The sequence below is a fragment of the Ornithodoros turicata genome, chromosome 4 (genome assembly GCF_037126465.1).
Source record: "Ornithodoros turicata isolate Travis chromosome 4, ASM3712646v1, whole genome shotgun sequence".
In the NCBI taxonomy this organism is placed as follows: Eukaryota; Metazoa; Arthropoda; class Arachnida; order Ixodida; family Argasidae; genus Ornithodoros; species Ornithodoros turicata.
The window spans coordinates 15,660,800-15,677,692 of record NC_088204.1 but is presented as its reverse complement, the minus strand read 5'-3'; the positions used below and the strand labels follow the sequence as shown (position 1 = coordinate 15,677,692).

At 44.7% G+C, this 16,893-nt stretch overlaps 1 protein-coding gene across 2 annotated transcripts in view; it reads left to right on the top strand.

Moving 5' to 3' along the window:
* Window positions 1-16,893, top strand: part of LOC135391175 (protein O-linked-mannose beta-1,2-N-acetylglucosaminyltransferase 1-like) — a 224,411-nt gene that overhangs the window by 65,133 nt on the left and 142,385 nt on the right. Inside the window, exons 1-2 of one of the 2 annotated variants that reach the window (XM_064621309.1) lie at window positions 11,446-11,703; window positions 11,808-11,887. The gene's annotated coding sequence lies outside the window, so the exon portion shown is untranslated. Of the gene's footprint in view, window positions 1-11,445; window positions 11,704-11,807; window positions 11,888-16,893 lie in introns of those variants that run through there. The other variant, XM_064621308.1, reaches the window with a different exon arrangement.

Genomic DNA, 16,893 nt, shown 5'->3' with positions numbered 1-16,893 from the left:
CCCTGTTTTGAGAAGTTAAGGTGTCGACGGAAACGCTTCGACGATGCCTCCGAAATTGAAAATCCTCTGGAGTATATAGTATATAAACGATTGCAATATCATGCATTGAGCTTCACTTCTGTCTGCTAGATCAGAACAAAAACAGTTGAAGGGGAACTAAAGCGCAAAACTTTCTCTTGGCAGAATGAAAGATTCTGTTACCTTGACACCAGTGTAAAAGGAACGGGATTTCATCCGTTACGTCGTTTGTGATTTATGCGCGAACTAAACCGCCAGTTTACTGTTTTCTCTCTTCTCTCCTTCTCAGGAAGGGCGGCAGTGCGGAACGACATCCTATTGGTCTCCTCAATCGATCGAACCGTTTTATCGTTTTACCGCAGAGTCTTACCGCAATTTCACTAGCAAATAAACATGTTTAGCGTCCCTTGTCACACGTACACGTATTCACTAATGTCACCTCGCCGCCATACTGTAGGTCCCTTGAAGTTATGTTCCTGCATTCGTTCGCTGCCATATGTTTTTTGTATGACTATTAACGTCGAAAACATGGACATTACTCGGATATGCTACAAATCACACAGCAGAATAACTTTGAAACACCAAATATACGGCGAGTGCGATATGGGTGACGGCTTGGATGGGACCCACAATATGGCGGCCGATGGCAGCACATCTGCCTGCTATGGCGACAGTGGCAGTCTCCTACGGATGACGTCATGCAAATAAACCCTATAACTTGTTGTGCTGGGCGAGGGAACCACCGGAAAACACTGACAGCAGATAACGTGTAGGGTCAAACATCTTACACCTATCGGTGCACGGAAACAGAAAAAGAGAACTGGAAATTTAAATATAAAGTAACGATAGATAATCGCGAGTAATATATTACATCCAGTACGCGTTCTCTATATGCTCCTTTGGAGTTATTTTTTTATGTCAAGAGACTCTTACAAGCACATCTTCTATTTTCAGAGAGCTGTCTATGTTACTCTCTTGACAGGAACCGATGTAACAACTTTCCACGGCACTTCCGCCATGTATAGTCGCCTTCCTGTCTAATATACAATTCCATAAAAGCATAACCTCTTGAAAGCACGCTGTTCGCAACACTGAGTGACAGCGAGCCCTTATCTCGTTATATCGAGGGTGCCGCGGCGCTGGAGTGTCTCTCAGCGTGATGTTATATGCAGATTTTGAAGAAGGTCTCGCGTAACGCCAGGCTCCAAGTGCCTGACCGTTGATGTCAGGGCAGGCAACAGGTTGTTGCTTCGACTCTCTTTTATTGTTTCATATTACTCCCTGGCGTTTCAATAAAAAGAACTCGTAATATTTTTACGCGCATCGTAGTTTTTATTACGTTAACGATGAAGGATGGGCTGGGCGCCCTTCGTGCTCGAGACGCGACGTCGAAGCTTTGTCCGTGTTAGTTCAGGTGCATGGGATTATGTATACAGGGTGTTTCAAAAAAGTGTCATTCGGACTTTATAAAAAAAACGGGGCGACGGAAAAATACGTGGTAAACGGCACTTGTATGGCAACTGAATTTGCCATCTTGCAAAAATATTTTCATTTGATTTTAATTAAAATAAATTGAATTTCTTTAATTGAACTCCAAAATTTCCCAAGTCAACCTAACGTTTTTTTTACAGAATATGAGAGCCCGTAGTGAACTTAGTCGGATCCACCAAGAAATCCGCTCGATATTGCAAATGGAACTGCCCAAAAAAATTCCCGAAATTGAGGCTTCGAAGTTTCGGGTATTCAACTGCGCACCAAATCAGTCGCAAAGATGCGCAGAGAGCAACACATGCTCCTGCCCCCATGAAAGATAGAAGGTCGAAAAAAAAGAGAGCGGGAAAAAAGAGGCGGAATCATTTTTGTTTGCCGCTTATCAACGTATGGTGGAATGTCACCCGCCTTGTTATCAGCGCGTCTTGTGCTGCACGCCGGTCAGGCGATAAACTGTTCTAGCTTCATGGGGGCAGGAACATGTCCTGCCCTCCGCGCATCTTTGAGACTGATTTGGTGCGCTGTTGAATACCCGAAACTTCGAAGCCTCAATTTCGGGAATTTTTTTGGGCGGTTCCCTTTGCAATATCGAGCGGATTTCTTAGTGGTTCTGGCTAAGTTCGCTATAGGCTCTCTAATTCTGTAAAAAAACGTTAGGTTGACTTGGGAAATTTTGAAGTGCAATTAAAGAAATTGAATTTCTTTTAATTAAAATCAAATGAAAATATTTTTGCAAGATACTGTTGTTTGATACCGATACAGAGTAGAATATACAGGGTGTCCGGTGAGAAAGTGTCATTAAATTTCTGAAAATAGGTTTAACTTCAGAAAATTATGAAACTACTTGGAATACACACACACAGACCTTTGCCACAGATTCAGGCTGTTTGCATTCGCGTCACACATTAATTAAGCTAATTTTGCTAATTGAACTCGAAAATTAACCAAGCAAAGGTAACGCTTTTCTTGATGGATTCGGAAGCCAATGGCCATAGCACACTATTCCAACCGAACTCACAGGTTTTTTCAGAAGATTTGTACAAAAATTTGACAGCCGCAAAACCGTCACTTGGCAAGGCGTGCTCCATGAAATTTGCGTTTGCGTAAATGCTGGCGCTGCCTTTATCGAGAGAAAGTGGAAACAGCCACACCCGATCGAGGGCATTACAGCGGTAACCGACGTTATCAGTGGCTGGGGATTGACGGTATGCACGTTGATAAGGGCGGAAGGCGTGATTATGTCCTTGTTCGCATAGGAGGGAGGGCATTTGGATGGAACGAAAAGTTCCGCAAACGTAAATATCAGCAAGCGCACCTCGCACGGGGACGGTTTTGCGGCCGTCAAATTTTTGTACAAATCTTCCGGAAAAACCTGTGATTTCGGTTGGAATAGTGTGCTATGGCCATTGGCTTCTGAATTCATCAAGAAAAACGTTACCTTTGCTTGGCTAACTTTCGTGTTCAATTAGCTTAATTAATGTGTGAGGCGAATGCAAATGGCCTGAATCTGTGGCAAATGTGTGTGTGTGTGTGTATTCCAAGTAGTTTCATAATTTTCTGAAGTTAAACCTATTTTTAGAAATTTAATGACACTTTCTCACCGGACACTCTGTAGATAAAGAAAGAAGAAAAAAAAGACATGATGGTATAGTGTCAACCAGAGATGGAGTAGTGGGGAGACCCTCGATATTCCCAATCGCGAAATCCCCGGTCTCGAAATTCACGTTCTCGAAATGAGGAAAATCAAGGAGAATGCTCGATTGCTTCGTAAGAGGTTATATGCCGTGTTGTAAGAACACGACATCACTACTTAACCACTTAAATTGTTTTCTTTTCTTCTCTTTTTTTTTTAACTTTGCATTAAACATAATACCTCCCCCCTTCCCCACTTAAATTCACGTGTGTTCTATGTCTCTTCAAGTTGTATTAGCGAACGAAATCCACATTTTAGCAGCCGTTAGGCTTAGCAGTGCGGGCACGACGAAGCACTATATGTCGGTTAGTTTATTATATAGGTTAGTCCAAGTTCTGTGTTTGCATTTTTATGTCCAGGTTAGTCTCAGTTCGCCGTTAGCAGTTTGACGCGCGCAACTGCGTATTTTATGGTCGGGTAACATTTATCTACAGTAGTTTATTTTGCAACGGGGATTTCGATCACTTAACTACGAGGTACCCGCTACAAAGTAATGCATACATGTCAGTAAGGAGTAATGCTAATGCATTACATTTTGTGCAGGGATAATGAGTAATTGCGTTACCGAAAGCTCACGCATAACAATGCGTGAGCTTTCGGTAACGCCATTAAAGCCACACTCACACAGGTTACGAATTGCGCCTGACAGGTATAGGCAAGGAAAAATCCCAATGCTGTTTATTCCCAACCACTTTCGTTACAGACAGGGCCGATGTGGAGTCTGGGACAGACCAGTAAAAATCACTTTTCAAAATTAATTGAATTACGATTACAACTACATGTTCGTAAAAGTAATTAATTTACAGTTACCATTACAAAATAAGAATTGTAACTCAATTACAACTATAGCTAACTACAAAAGTGATTAAGTAACATTCAATTAGATTCATTGCAATACATATTTTTGCGGTATGACTTTATTGTACACTAGTACTACAGTATTGCACTACAATACTGTAGTACAGTACTATACAGTATTGTACTTTATTGTACGACTAGTGGACTAGATTAAAGACAGGAAAACGACTGGCGGTAGAGTCGAGCACAATGTTTAGAATTAGAGTCACTAAATAAGCTACGCTTCAGAGTAGCGACACTGTGCCGCCATGTTGTTTCGGATGACCTCCAGCGCCATCCATTTAGCGCTCTTCGAAGTGTCGTCTTCTTCCACTGCTGAACTTCACCTTCATCTATTTCTACTGCCAAAATAGAGGTGGGGCTGGAGGTCATCCGAAACAACATGGCGGCACAGTGTCGCTACTCTGAAGCGTAGCTTATTTAGTGACTCTATTTAGAATTGTAGACTTCGAATTGATGGGGAAATCTGCTTATCCCTTAGCAGTAACATTAGAATATTACACAGTGAAAAAGGGCCCTTTTAAGTCACGCGAAACACGAGCGAAATTTCTTCTGCGTACGTAGTTAGGGAATGCTGCTCATGCATTAGTTTACAAGGTCCGTTGGTCTTCGGGACCAAAGTATTATTAAAGTTCCTTTTCATTATACCGGGGGTAACGTGGGGATTCGAGTGGTCTGCCTGCCTTGATTGGTTGCACGTTGCTCGGGGAAGGGATGAAAGGGGGGTAAGGCTCACACGTCTGGTTCTACAGTTCCCTGCACTACAACCGACCGTGATGGTCCACTGCCTTCAGAACGTTCAGCAGGGCTTTCTGTACGGATTTTCGGCGCTGAAGGTTGCCGCGCAGATGTACGATCTCGTCATTCTGATGTACCAGGGTGCTGCACCGCTTTCTGGAGTTCCCGTCCTGCGTCGGATGTAGCCGCACACACCATTATACGACGGGTTCGGCGGGTACCTTTAAAATTCTCCCATGGTGCCGCGCAGTTTAGTTTTTGTCACACTCAAATGTAAATCCTTCCTCATCAGTAGCCTCCTCAACAGATGACTTGTGACCTTCGACTGTGGAAGCTGCAAAGAGAGGCAAAGGCGACTGCCACGAGATGTAAACAATATGGCCAATCTCCTTTAGTAGCTCACGTAGCTCACGGCCATCTTTTGATTGGAAGAAGAAGAAGAAGAAGAATATCCGTGTGTCGTAGAAGCAGCCGGCTCCGACATCCGAGTTGTACGGAGTACCTATCCTTCTTGGCATTGGACGGTGGAGCGCATGACGTAATTTCCGCTCACCAGTCTCACGTGAGTATGAGACGAGAACGATCTCAAAATGTGCAATTCGTCTCCGCATCAAGTCTGAGACTTTACTCATTTGAGTATGAACTCAGCGTGAGATCCTTCTCATATCCCTTTTGTTTTATGCAAACGCCCCCGCTCTTTGAACACCAACTCCTATACGCCGAAAATTAATCTTATCTATGGTTGCCCATTTTGATTATGCATATTGCTATTATCTCTCGACGAAATCGTCCGTACATAGGGGTTTTGCAGAAAGTATAACTACTATCACCTGTAATTTGTAACGTCTATAGTTAGCCTCTCTACAATTGTTTGTTTGTTTGTAAGGAAAAAAAAAAGGCCACCCTCTTTACAATACGCGCCTCACACGCCACAGAGAACTATGTTAGACACTTCGAGGAAAATGTGAAGCCAAGGTAATATCATTGCCTGGTGAGAGTAATTGCACTAGTGATGCATTACTAAGTAGGAAAACGTAATGTGTAATGGAATGCATTATCATCCAAAACCGTGACGAGTAACGGTAATCCAGAGTTCGAGGTATAACTCGTTACAAGTAACTAAGTTCCTTTTTTGGTAACTTGTAACCTAACTCGGCACATATTTTCTTGCTTTCTCTCCGGTTCCTTCATGGCTCTTTTTGCCATAAAACGTGATATTCAATCAATGGCAGTATTTTATTCAGGAAGCAAAAACCGCTGCCATTGAGATGAAGTTGAACCATTGTGCGCCCATACAGAGTTCTAAGCGTGTAGCACTCCTCCGCAAGCAACTCAAGTTGTAACTCAACTGCTCATGCGCGCTGCACCTGCGTAATGATATTTTGTGTCCGTAGTAACTTGGAAGTAACTCGTTCTTTTTTTTTAAGTAACTCAGTAACTGCGGGTTACATTTCAGGCTAAAGAACTTCGTTATTAACTTAGTTACATTTTTCACACGGTAACTTAACTCGTAACGAGTTCTTTTTGAAGGGTAACTTCTCAATCTGTGCGGTAATCAATATACGAAAAGTAATTTCCCCACCTCTGCTACCAACGCGGTCAGGGCTGGGTACTATCCGTGGTCTGATATCAAAACCTATCGACGGCCAACACGTTTGCTCGGAGCTTGTTGCAGCCATTGGAAGCAGTCCACAATAAATTATTGGCACGGGAATTTACGAGCGTGATATTGACGCTTGAACTGGTTTTGTAAGCATTCAATATGAAAACTGGCTGCCAGGTTTTAAAAGCTTCCTCTGCATGCATGGCTTGCTAATGGCGACATGGGAATCAAATTCGTTCCTTTTATAAGCGTGTGTGATACTTCTTTGCTGGTGCTTTGCACAGTCATGAACATGGTCCCTTTCCATGTATTGCCTATGCATGCGGGATGCATTCGCTGGAAGCTAACGCAAGCCGTAATAAACAATTGAACCTCAGTATGCAATAAGGGGTTAAATCGACTTACCCTCTGTTTAGTATATCTGCTGCAATGACATCTACATACCACTATCTGCGTGCCGAAGAACAAATAGGATCGTATTGCAATTTATTGGCCCGCTACAGGAGGGCAAGAATTGGGAAATGCATGTGTGTCAGTGGGACGAACAGCCAGGTCAGGCCCCTTATCCACATAAGCATGCAAATGGTTTACCCTAAACTTTGCGGACATGAACTCCGACTTTCCACTCGAGAAACACGTTCTCCCAATATACCTCACGTGACTGTGTCGGCAGTGCTATTCAGCGTTGTAATCCGATGAACGTGCACAGTAACCAAAAAAGTCATTATGCTGGTCATCCAGGGCATAATTTTCAAGATTGTGCTTCTTTAGCATCATGAGAAGCCCGATCCTGGTTGCTCCACTACACAAAGGTGACTTCACCCTACCCGGCATCGCCATCAAAGTCCGACTCGGGAAAACTTTGTTTCTGCATGAACACCTTGGGCGTGCGGTGCAGCACTGAAAAGGGTTATATGTCACTCTCGTGGACTTTGTCCAATTTCTGCTGAGTCACTCAGCCGAAAACGATGCTAACAGGACATGCATGTAGAGTAGGCATATACATACATGTTACACATTTTGCATTTGCGTTATTCGAGAAAATCCAGCCGCAATTACTTTACCAAATATAATCTTCAAGTTCCCTCGGTTTACTTATCCCCGGGACTTATCCCCTTATTGCATACAGAGGTTCAATTATATGCAAGCGTCTGCGGCTATTTGTAATGAATGCAGCGCTGTGGTAGTGGATACGGAACATATATCCATGGAAAGCGTTCGAAGTATACAGCGACTGCATCCGTCGTGGACCCGCCCGGATAATCGACCATTCAATGTAAGAAACGTCCTTGATTAGAGGTTCGTGCATCACCAAGTGTGTGCAATGCACGCTCTCGTGCGGTCTTTGAAGACAACTATAGTATTGTTGATACCCTGCGAGCTTATTTCCCGTACTGTACCCTGGCGGCAACAAACCGAATACGCTGTGTTGACAGATACGGTACGCAGTAAAACTTTTTGCACTCTTAAGGGTGTTTTAAGCTTTCCCATGTTCCTGGACATCCTTTCAAAAAGTGTGTTATTTCGGAAAAACACCTTTCCAGTGTGGAACCCTTCCAGTGTAGCTTTGAATTCGTTTCAGAGCCTCAATCCTTTCCCTCCTTTTTTTATGATAAACATACTATATTCCCCCTCAATCCCATTCCCTCTATTCAAATGCCGATTGCAACAAAAACGTGGGAATTCGGACATCCGCGCACAGTGACACAGTCATATGGTGTTTTTTAGGGTGTTATTAGGGTGTGTTTCTAATGTACACCCGTTTCACACCCATAAAACACCCTTGTAGTTTGACAACGGTATTTAAAGTTGTGTAACTGAAAAAATTGGGGTGTTATCCGCAAATTACACCCCCTTTACACCCTAAAGGGTGCAAAATATTTGCCGTGTAGACTATATACTGAGTCAGAATTGCACTGTCTCAGTTTGTGGTTTGGTCTCTGATAGTTATTGATCCGTTAACCTGATTTTGTCTCCCTGGCTTTTCACAACGCCGTTGATACGTTTCTTCTTGTTTTTCTCTGTTCCGTTTATGTGCAAGGTCCCAGGCGACTATAGCATTGGAGTAACCATGCAGGTCTGACACCGTCCCACCAGCAACGGCTTCTTTGGTTTCACGTTCGTATTGTGTTCTGCCTATATCATTACAACCTGCACGCATCTAACTATTAATAACGACATTCTTCACCAGTGAGGGGGAGGAGGAAGAAATATCCGTTTATTCACGGAGCCAGGGATGGTGTTTCTCTTATCCTGAGCGTTCCTCACAGATTCCAAGAATCCGCCTCCAATGTCTATACCAGTTATCTGCCCTAGTTTGTGACATTAATGCTACATCGCGACATAAAAGAAATTCTATGCGGCCTTATATGTGGAGAAACCGGTTTTTTTCTAACTCGCCATCATACCTTTGCCAAGTACTGCTGTCAGCCCTGTTTACTGGGATGGCCTCCGATATTGTTATCGTTTTCTTTTTCTTTTTTTTGTTCGAATCGCATTCTATACTGTAGACATCTTCTATACAGCGCAGAATATGAGGGGCGCGAAGTGGAATTCAGCCTCATTTTGTCCGTGATCGTTGGAAGAGATGCTTGGCGAAGGGAAAGCTTTCGCAAAGCAAGTTCTTGTTCCTTTTTCTGATGGCGTGCACTAGTGTGGGAGACGCAAGGCAGAAGGATCGAGGAAAGAGCTATGTTTGCACTGTTAGAAGCTGCATTCTGGATGATGGTGACCTATAGACAAGGTGTTTAGGAAGTGGTCAGCTCGCGGAAAAAGACCGCGTTGTTCAACTTTTTTTCTTCTGACCGTTGTCAGTACCGTAGTACTGGCTATGCAGACACTGAAGTTTAAAAGTAATTATTTTCTAGGTAACTTATTTTCTCTTTTTCCTAGTGCATGTCAAACATGTCTCAGTTGCATACAGGTTTCAAACGTAAAGGTTTCAGTGTATGATTCTCGAAGTCGAACTTTATCAGCTCCGTCCTCTTATCCTTTTAGAACATTCTCAACTGACCGGCATAATCGATACATCGACACAGAGCGTGCTGTCGCAGGTGTCCCTTAACGGGACCTTAACTGCAATCTGCTTTTTCATTTGATTTCACAACATAAGACTGAGTTCTTAGAGGCAGTCACTGTGTTAGTTCTGCCGTTCTAAATCCGAACATACTAGCCCACTATACCGTTCTCTGGATTTCGTTTGATTTGGTTTATTTACAATATCACGACAGCATTCACAGATATGTAAAAAGGTGTCGGAGTGATTGACTGTTGAAGTCTCGTCCTTGAGGGAATGCAAAAGAGGTATAAATTATACCGATGAACACGAAGGAGTTTGAGCATCTGCAAGGCTCTACATCAGCCATTACAAAAACACAGTATTGTGTGCATGGAATAACGTATTCGCTACTTCTTTATTCGCTACTTCTCCCCAGTAGCGTAGTCGCTGCTGATTTTTTTTAAAGAAGTATTCGCGCTTCAAATTCCGGCAGCGATGTTTTTTTGTTGTTGTTTTTTTCTCCGCAACTGCTCTGACTTTTCATAAAATAGTGAGGGTAGGGCACAGAGAAATAACGCAAGACACTGGAAAAAACGTCGAAATATTCTTATTTCTTTTATGGACATTATACGATGGTGATAGTAGCACGTCAAGGACTTCCCGAGTTGGTCATCGTGAGAGAGACGTGGGATAGGCATGACCGCATGATATACCCGATGATGATGGTGATGATGATGGATAGAAAAAAAATGGAGAGGTGGAAAAATGGTGACATGGCCCATGTACAATCCGGACGACCCGATTCTGCGAAAGTTCCACTACACTCTTAAAAATGAACTTCACCGCATAGCACGTGCCTAGCCAACCATTATCTCGAATGGTATCGTTATCTGCCCTGATTTGTTGAATACAGGAGGCGTACGCCTTTTTTGTGTGACAATTATGAACAGCATAACTGTCACAAAAAAGGCCTCGCGTTTTCAACAAATCAGGGCAGATAACGATATCATTCAAGATGATGGTTGGCTAGGAGGGCAATGCGGTGAAGTTCATTTTTAAGGGTGTACCCGTAGCTGTGACTCACAGGTGGTTCTCCACAGGAAAAAAACGGAACTTCACCGCATAGCACATTCTGCGCCAACCAATTACCATGAATGATAGGGTTATCGCTTCTGGTTCGAAGAGTGATATGGGCGTACGCCTTTTTGTGAGAATTATCATATATCCAAATTGACACAAAAAGGCGTACGCCACCTCTCTCTGCCGAATCAGACGCGATGACCTTATCATTCGTGGCGATTGTTGGCGCACAGCGTGCTATGCGGTGAAGGTCTGTCTTTAGTGTGCAGAGAGGAGTAGGATCGTTGTTGGTCGGAGAGAAGAAGGCGTCGTCACGAGTATAGCAAAGAAAGAAAAATGAAATAAAGACAGATGGAAGATGTACACTCTTAGAAATGAACTTCACCGCATAGCACGCTCCTAGCCAACCACCATCTCGAATGATATCGTTATCTGCTCTGATTTGTTGAAAACGGGGGCGTACGCCTCTTTTGTGACAATTATGAACAGCATAAGTATCACAAAAAAGGCGTACGCCTCCCCTTTTCAACAAATCAGGACAGATAACGGTATCATTCGAGATGATGGTTGGCTAGGAGCGTGCAATGCGGTGAAGTTCATTTTTAAGGGTGTGTATGTAAGTTTAGCGTGTGTATGTGTGTTTATGTATGGTAGGTATTAATAGTGTGTTGTGCATGTATGTATAAGTGCATGTACAAGCGATCAATTAAAAGAAAGCAGAGTAAGGGGATTGCGAGATATCAGCAAACGTAAAAAAAAAGAAGGAAGAAGAAAAGTCAGTCACGGAGCTCTGAAAGCAGATTTCCCTCTTGCTCCTCTCAACTTACCGGTCCCGTTAGAATGCATGACAGAAGAAAGAGTGTAAGGGTTCCTCCTCTCCCCTGATGACGACCCAGTTCGTTCTTTTGCCAGCTGCCGCAGAATAAGCGTGTGCTTAGCGCGCCGGCAGCGTTGTACAACCGCCGCCGCCTACACAACGCGTGCGGCGTCGTGAGCGCCCACGTGCACGCTTCTGTTTACGTGCGCGCCCGTAGTTCTGCGCTTGGTGTCTTGGATTGTTGTGGATTACGTGCATAACAAGACTGTGTAGTGATATACTGTGTGGTGGTATCTTGTGTGGAGATACGCTGTGTTATTTTCTTTTTCGGATTTTACTGTGTGCGCCACGATTTACAGGATTCTTGGGGATACAGTTGGCAGCTGTTTAATATCGACGTGTTTTATGTGAGTATATTCTGTAGGAAGATGTAGTGTTGCGTTTATTGTAGCAACCACTCTGTGCGTTTTACTGCGATATTATTCCTTAATGTTTCGTCTCTGTATCGCAGTGCAAAGTGCTCGGTCTGGATATTTATCGACAAAAAGAAGGTCACTCTGGATATTGTATTTCGTCGGTACATCCCAAGAGGTACGTGAAAGGCTCCGGCTTTCGTTGAGATCATTGAACACTTACGCATATACTGTGTGACACGAACTCGGTCCGATAAAAAGCAGTCGTTTAATAACAATGACGGAATTGGCGCGCATCGCGTCGTGGGTTGCAGCAGGTAGGTTTCTGGTAGTGTGCTGTCGGACATAGATTTCCGCGACGTTGTGCAAACATGCCAGTAATGGTTATGAGGTTTTCCCTGGGTTTTCCGAAGACTTTCGAGAAGAATGTCGGCCAGTTCCCGCTAAGTCCCGCCCAGGAAGCATACAAACTCCCCCGTCCCCCACTCCTTCCTGCTGTCCTCTCTGCATCTGTGCACATCTGTACGCCGCTCATAGCCATAGTTGCTTCGCGGCGCTAACACAGTATTAAAAAGGATGTTTCTGACACGGACGGACTTCATTTGGTACACTCGTTGATGTGCACCCCGAACAACCGTTTGGATCACGTGATTTGGATTGAGCTAATAGAAGCCCCTCTCAGAGAACCAAACATGTTCTTTCATCGAGACATCCGAGGCTTATTAATCGCGAAGGTTTCAATACACCGCCCACTGGGCATCGATGTCTGCTCACTTATTCGAGGATGGTTGTGGACGATCGCGTAACTGATTGGTCAAGTTTTGCGGCGAGGGCAGAGGTTTTGTGCTCAGTGATTCATCTAGAAACACCCCCACATCCAAATGTTTGGCGACACTAACGCCTTTACTTTCTTATGCGCACCCACACTCTAAAAACAGAGCTTTACCGCATAGCACGCTGTGAGCGAACCATTGCCACGAATGATAGGGTTATCGCCTCCGATTTTTAGGAGAGAGAAGGGCGTACGTCTTTTTGTGGGAATTTTCATATATCCAAATTGCCACAAAAAGGCGTTCGCCTCCCTCTCTCCTCAAATCGAAAGCGATAACCCTGTCATTCGTGGCAATGGTTGGCGCACAGCGTGCTATGCGGTGAAGCTCTGTTTTTAGAGTGCACTGTGCACTGGTTGGCCGCAATGGGGCAGTGTACCGCCACAACGGCGGAGAATGACCCCGCTCATCATCATCCCATTTATGTGTGTGTATGTTGGCCGTGTTATGTGGTGAAATTCTGCTTTTGTTTGGGTGCGTGCTTGCGATTCAGAATGAACCACTGCAGGAATCACATAGTATTTGTCGTCTGTGGGTTCATGAAAAACAAATAAAGAAAAAAGAAGCAGTGCAAGCTAGCGTTAAAACAGTAAAATATTTTCTCGCGAACCTTCTTCGAGAAGGGACGTTCCGGCTAACGGCACAGCGGCCGCCGCGCAAGGTCCGTTGCTTCATCGCTAATCTCTAAGATAGCAAGGACGAGTACTTGGGGAGAACCTCTTCATTACGCAACCCCTAGCGTCGCATAGGAAGCGTGATACAGATAACGCCCTGTGGACGCTCTCGAGAACCGATCTCTGATACGCGGTGGTTAACCTTGGCTATCGCTTTGGGAAGAGTCGCTTCTTCGCTCTTGTTTTGATTCAGGATTATCTTCTTTTTTTCGTCCGCTTCGAAGGCAATAAAAAGTGGGAGGGCGAGGGACAGGTCCAAGTTTCTGCGAAGACCGGAAAATGGAGGGAGTCACCGCATAAGAATAGTTTCGGGTGGCGATGCAAAAGAAGACATGACAGAGAATCATTGAAGTGCGCTGAGATTGTATTTTCTCGTTCATTTTTTTTTGTATCTTTTTGAAACTAGGTGTACGACGGTTTTTCGTGAGTGGCCCCGTTTCGGGACGATTTCGTAAACTAGCTTTGTCACGCTACAGTGACTTTACGATGGGGGACAAAATTGGCATGTTTGAAGAGGATTGTCGGTGCTTCATTGCGCGCATTTTGTAACGGGCTGTGGATAAAGAGTGCAAATAGTCATTAGTGCCGCCATCGCATATTTAATGGCAGTGGAACACGGTGCACGTAACAACGAAAAGAAAGCACGCTCTGAGATTATGCTCAGAAAAGTGTGCTTAAGCACCTCTTCGCCTCTCTTCTGGATGTGAAACGTTCAGTATACGTTCAGAAACGTTCAGTTCAAGTGTACACACTCTAAAAACAGAACTTCACTGCATAGCACGCTGTGCGCCAACCATTGCCAATGATAAGGTTATCGCTTCTGATTCGAAGAGAGAGGCGTACGCCGTTTTGGGGCGATTTGGATATAGGATAATTGCCACAAAAGGGCGTACGCCCCCCTCCCACCGCTTTCCAATCAGAAGCGATAACCCTATCATTCGTGGCAACAGTTGGCGCACAGCGTGCTATGCGGTGAAGTTCTGTTTTTAGAGTGTATAGCCTTCTCAACAAGATGATGTATTAGGAAATATTCAAAGGAGAAAGAACTGCTATTTAGAATGGGTTTAACGTCTCTGGCTCCGCCTCGCCGTCCCTCTTCAAACCAGAGGTGTAACGCAGTATTGTAAACAACAGCAATAATAATAATAATAGTAATAACATGTAACAATGCATAAGGTATACGACGGGGTAGATTCCACAGCCTGTGCGTACACTCTTAAAAATGAACTTCACCTCATAGCACGCTCCTAGCAAACCATAATATCGAATGATATCGTTATCTGCCCTGATTTGTTGAAAACGGGAGGCGTACACCTTTTTGTGACACTTATGCTGCTCATAATTGTCACAAAAAAGGCGTACGCCTCCCGTTTTCAACAAATCAGGGCAGATAACGATATCATTCGATATTATGGTTGGCTAGGAGCGTGCTATGCGGTGAAGTTCATTTTTAAGAGCGTACACTGTTAAAACAGAACTTCACCACATAGCACGCTCCTAACCAACCATCATACCGAACGATATCATTCTGTGTCATGATTTGTTCAAAACAGGGGGGAGGCGCCTATCTGGGACAAGATAATCTGTCCCAGGTAGGCGCCTCCTCTCATTTTCAACAAATCATTGCACAGAATGATATCATTCGGAATGATGGTTGGCTAGGAGCGTGCTATGTGGTGAAGTTCTGTTTTAACAGTGTAGAAACACCCCTGTGACATCACCATTCATAATTTCGTTGTTGTTGTTGTTGTACGATGCACGTGAAGCAGACGAACAGTTTACGAGAACAACAATGAATACTTGTAGTGACTCCCCAGTCATAATTATAAACTAAAGTTGTCGTTGTTTACTCGTATATGGTGACCACGAGTGAAAAAATTTGCCACTTGTTATTGTTGTTTTTAAGTGTTGAGAGAGGTACGTCACTGCCACTTAATCTGTGCTCAGGGCACGCTGGTTCGTATGAGATATGAAATGATATGCGAGGGGATGGGATGATGTGTGGGTGATGATACTACATCATCGTGCTTGGTGTCCCTGGTGCCTCCATGTAGAGCCCTGCGCGGATGAGATTTTTGGCATCCGCATCCGACCCGCATCCGCGCACACGTTACTGCATCCCATCCGCATCCGCAGCATACACAACCGTTTATATCCGCATCCGATCCGCAAAATCCGCACGCTTCGAAGGACGCGTAAAGACCGCCGGAAGCATGTTGGTGTAGTTTCGGATGCCTCCATGCTGTCACGGAAGGACTCACGACGACAAACAGAGGTAAACCTTCCAACAAACGCGATATGGAGAGACTTCTGGAACGCGTGGAACGCTACGTCGCCGCTCGCGTGGTTCCCAGACGCCAGAATGCCTCCTGTGAACCCGAGCATGCGCTCACTGTCGGCGCGCAATACAAATAAATTGCTGGTGGAAAAATTACAGTACGCGGTATATCCGCATCCGATCCGCTGCCCTCCGAATCCGATCCGCATCCGACCTCGAGCCATCCGCATCCGATCCGCACACCACAGAAAGTGCTAAATTTTCATCCGAATCCGCAAGTATCTTGCGGATGTACGCAGATATCCGCTTCCATCCGCAGATGGTGCAGGGCTGTACCCCCATGGCCAGATGGCGTAAGTGCACAAAGACGTAAAAGTCACAGTATGAGTTCATTTTCTACTGAAGAGCAGACAGTGTCCCTTAAAGATTCCAGGCAGACAGTGCTGCATGATACTGGGCCGGGACCCAGATGCCAACGTGAGCGGTGCCTCAGTCATATTATTCATTGGGTATCGCATAATGGCTTTCTTGCATTACAATACATGATATTCTCAGGTAAACGTAAACAAGCCCCCGTCACAACTTCCGGTGCTACGAAGACATCCGGTCCTTCCGCGACTAAGGACGCTCGGAAACAGCCACCACGCAGAATGATATCTTTCACTTTCCTGATTTGTTGAAAATGGGAGGCGTACGCCTCTTTGTGGCAATTTGAATTGCCATAAAAAAGGCGTATACGGCCCTCTCTCTCCTCAAATCAGAAGCGATAAATGTATCAATCGGCATAGTGGTTGACGCAGAGGGTGTTTGCTGTGAAACCGGGTGTCATTTTGGTAACAAATCGGAAGCGGTGCAGAAAGGCATGTATACAGATCGCAGTACGTGGTCAATTGATCACATACTCGGTATTTGCTAACGCAGCACAATTTGAACACACCATCCCGGGCGGATCTAGGCGGGGGGGGGGGGGGGGAGACTGACGTCCTGACCCCCTCCTCAATTTCTGTCTTCACATATAGTGTCTAATTGACCCTAGATCGCCTCTAACAGGCTGTCCAGCTGGACCCCTTCCTCAGAAAAATCCTGGATCCGCCCCTGCATACCATCATATCGGAGTGGCGGGGTGAAGGCGTGAGGCTTGGCCCAGAAAACAAAGAGCGCTTTATTAATACTAACTTTATTTATTTATTAAAGCTCGATTATTACTACCAAGCAACTCCGCTGCCCGAAACGGATACATCTGTATACACGCAACTCGTCAGACACAACCTGACAGAAAAATCTCGTGACACACATTCACACATTCATGCCGTGACGAAAATACAGCCGCTCTCATGACATGAGCAGAGCAGGAGCAAAAAACGATGCCACTGCCTCTCCTCGGAGCACAATGGACTGTGTA